The 4,072-nt window shown below is 39.4% G+C and overlaps 1 long non-coding RNA gene across 1 annotated transcript; it reads left to right on the top strand.

The window, feature by feature from the left end:
- Positions 1–1,343: 1,343 nt before the first annotated feature.
- On the top strand, positions 1,344–3,816 carry LOC148831623 (uncharacterized). The gene is made up of 2 exons (XR_016091313.1): positions 1,344–1,453; positions 2,434–3,816. It is a non-coding gene; the product is annotated as an uncharacterized LOC148831623 (long non-coding RNA).
- Positions 3,817–4,072: the final 256 nt, after the last annotated feature.

Raw genomic sequence — 4,072 nt, 5'->3', positions numbered from 1 at the left:
CAACAGCTGTAGTAAAAGCCAAGCAAAACTTTATAAGACAGTTTTCTTGTGTGATTTTAATACATGCTAAACAGAAATGCTTGGCACTTGCTTTAATGTATCTGGATGTAAGCTTTGAGGGCTAGCCATCATTTCTCATCTGTTTTAAGCATCGACTCTACATTGGTTCCAGTCTTTCCTTGTTATCAACAGGAGTTGCTCCAGTGCTGCTGCCTGGTTAGTAGAGGTGGAAGATTGACCACAACAAACTCTGTAGAGCTACTGTACCTTTTGTTAACACAAGACAGGGTCCATGCCCCTGTACTCTGGAATTTACTGTAGCAACATCAAATACTAGTTTCTCCTGGATAGAGAGACAGCATAGAGTCACATCCTACACAAGTACTCCTTCAACAGTAAGTGGGGGGAAAAAAACCTGAGGAACTTTTTACAAGTATATTCTCAAAAGTTGTGGTATTTTAAATGTTTTAAAACCCTGATGCTGATGCCAAATGAGAGGGGGGTGAAACATAGCTCAAGACTCATGATTTATGTAACTTTTGTGGGTTGTTACATCTTTCCTCTTGAACAAGCACAGGATAAGGGAACACATTAATAAAATATCACAATGCAGTACTTTTGCTATCTTTGGCTACGGCCGAAATGTTCATGCCACTGTTGCTGGTGCCGATTTTGCATTTTAGTGCTGGGTTTTCCCCCTTCTCTGTAGCACAGGCCTCCCTCTGTCAAATTCTAGTCAATATCGGAATGTGTAATCCATAATAAAGGAGAAAGTAAAAAAGTGACAAGCTTTGGCTGGGAACGGTGGTGTTCATAGAAAGAAGCAGTAGAGTATTTAGCATCTGCAAGCCATGAGGTCAGCAGCCGGTAAGAATTCCCTCGCGCCAGATTTTCACTTGAAAAACCTTAGTGTTGGAAATAACCACAGAAGCGAAAAAATCTTATAAGAGCATCCCATACAGAACTTAAAAACACATTCAAAATCACAGAACTGTCATTTGTTCTTCACCCAGGCTAGATATTCTATGCTTTTAATAATTGTAATTTTCTCAGATTATCAGTTTTCTTCATGCGCACACAAGCTAGCTGAGGATTGTCTGATCTCAGCTCTGGCGTATTAATATGTAGACGTGTATATGTCATGTGTCCAGTGGGAATCCTTCAGATTGTGGAACTGCAGACCCAACTTTCTTTACATCTGTACATCTTTATCTTGCTGTAGCATGTACTGTACAGTACAGTATGTAAATCTGAGGAACTAAAGCATTGCTGAAAGATTGTTGTTTTGAATTTTCTCGCTTAGTCGCCTGGCTGTCACTGTTTTTGTTTCTTTTCATCTGCAGACACAACCTTGAAGGGAAGGACTGAAGGGAATACAGAAGTCTCCTTACTCTAGAGAATGGCGCATAGTTGTGTCAAGCTGTGAGCGCAGACTGGGAAAGCAGCCAAGGAGGTAAGACTGGGAAAAGGGCCCATAATGGCCTTTCTAACTCTAGCTGTGAGATAGGAACTGCTTAGCCCTGCGGTAGCCTAGGTACAGTATGTGTTTAGTGCACATCACAGGAGCAGTTTATATCACATGAACTGTCCTGTTATATCATCTCTAACTGTGCCAAGTGCCATTTTATGATTCTCAATAATTATTTTATGATCATTTGTTGTGCTGAGTGTACATTCTTATAAAAAGAACTCTGGAAAGGGCATATCAAAATGAATGTATGACGTGTTCATAACACTTTAAAATCTCCAGGTAATTTGGATAAACAATGGGGTGCACAAATATTGTGTGATATTCCACAGTGGGAACTGGCAGTAGTTACACAGGGATAAGGACACGTCATGTTTCTTTCCTTGAGTCATGTGATTCTACTGTTAGGATGTCTTCACTTAGGATATGTAAATCCTTTGCATGGACTTTGTAGTTTTCACTCAGATGCACTGCATTCCCTGAATATGGTTTGAGACGGTCACTGACCATCTCAGAGAGTGGTGCCAGTGTGTTTCAGCATGATGCATGGTCTTCACAAAGGGCGTTTTGCTACAGAGCATCTGCCAGTGGCAATGGCATTAGACAATGTGGCAACAAAAGCAATAATGCAAATGGTGTGTTTTTTTTGGCAATAGTCTTAAACTACACCTATAAAACTTGAGAACCAATCTAACAGATTAGCGGTTTTTCTCAGAAATCTGAGAATGTAAACAGGATAACAACCTTTGTTAGAATGCAAATTAGAGCATAATGTATTGCTGTATGCGTTCTTTTCATTTTTTTTCAAAGGTGCTATGAGCAGTGCAGGATTTAATCAGATATATTCAGACAGCTTAATATGTTCCCAGGTCTTAGCTTATACTTTAATTCCCCTTCTATGATGTTCCCACACCAGCGCCATTTATTTTTAATTTGTATTCCATTTACTTTTCCGCCCCTAAAAGCAGGAGAACATGCGAGGGAAGTACTTTTCAACCTTGCCGAAGTAATGAAGCTGAAGAATCGACTGTGTTGAAGCAGTGCAGTGAGATGGAAGACCCTTGGAGGACTGCTAAAAGCTTGCCTTCAATGAGTTTCACTTCTCCACCAGCTAGCCATGTGTGGGGTCTGCAGCACAACCTGAAGTGGAAACGCAACTAGGAGCACACAGGCCCACAGTATGAAAGTTAAGAAGTCAGGACTATAGAAAATTAATCCTTTTCTTGATATTTTGCTATGTTCACATTTCTGTACTTAACTGGAAACTCAGCAGGACCTGTTCCTGTCGCTCATTGCAAGTCAGTAAACAAAAACTGTGGGAAGCTCTTTTTTCCCCAACTTAGTCTTTATCATGGCCTTCAGCACATCAGCTAGTCATTTGTGGAGGGTTACTGCCAGAGGTTGTCTTTGTTCTCTTTGTTGCTATAACATTTGGTGGCCAAAGTGAAATTCTTAGTACCAACCAGGCTTAGCCTTGGTAGGCGTCAAGCATAGCAAGATGTGAAGGGAGATGTGAAGAGATCAGGCTACAAGGTGGAAGTGCAGCTGTCGTATAAAACATGAATCTGAATGCTTCTGGGAACGGGAATTAACATACTGTATATGTTGACTCTACATATTTTGCACTAAAACCGAATCCAGTTCATTATAAGAAAATCCAGATGAAACAATGCAATGATCAGGCAGGCAAAAACAAAATCGTAAAAATTCTGGTGTGACATCATATTACTAATACATTTACTTTAGATGATTTTGTTTGGAAATAATGATGTCATTTATTAACTGACGAATCTTCAGAACATTGGGACACCAGATGTTCTATAGAAAATTGCAAACTTCCATTACTTGCAGGTCCACGAAACTCTTTGAAAATTTTGAGAGAAAAAGTGGTTCCCTTTCTATTGTGTATGATTTAAGAAGCAATCACAGGGGCTACCCTAAACAAATTATAAATGCTCCTATTTACAGTGGTATTCCCAGGCTATGGAAAACTGGGTGTTCTGAAAAGAATAATCAATTTGAATTATGGGATTAACAATTACAACTCTGAGAGGCAGAACCTTTTTTATGAGCCTTGACATTATTTATGCAAAAAGCAGAATTGGAAGTGAAGATGGTTGGGAAAAAGCAGGAGCTATTTCATTTTCATTCCCATTATTCAAAGCTAATGCTTAAAAAATCACCTTAACCCTGAAAGGTGTTCTTATAAGATTTAAGTTATTTTTTTACCTGTATAGTAAATGTGCACACAACCTAAATAAATGTATTAGGTAAACTCTACCATTCCCCATGTGCTTAACAATCACCATGTATCAGAATAAAGTTTTCCAAGATTGTATAATTCCAAATAGTATACAGACCCTGTTATGTGATTAATCTGATGACTTCCACAGAGGGATTGTTCATTTATTAACTTCAGAAAAACGTCCTTTCACTCTGCATATTTTTCGTGTTTTGCTTGCATGCATAGAAAGGCTACATCAAAGTGAGATACCCGTCAGCAGGCAGGTACCGTGAATGTGCGAGTCCTAATAAGCATATCGCCTGGAATTCTCACAGCTCGCTCTGGTGAGTGTCTGTGAGTGAACTCTTCCATTCTTCAGG

This window comes from Atractosteus spatula, chromosome 7 (assembly GCF_055471065.1).
Source record: "Atractosteus spatula isolate fAtrSpa1 chromosome 7, fAtrSpa1.hap1, whole genome shotgun sequence".
Classification (NCBI taxonomy): domain Eukaryota; kingdom Metazoa; phylum Chordata; class Actinopteri; order Semionotiformes; family Lepisosteidae; genus Atractosteus; species Atractosteus spatula.
This window is presented reverse-complemented; position numbering and strand designations above follow the sequence as displayed.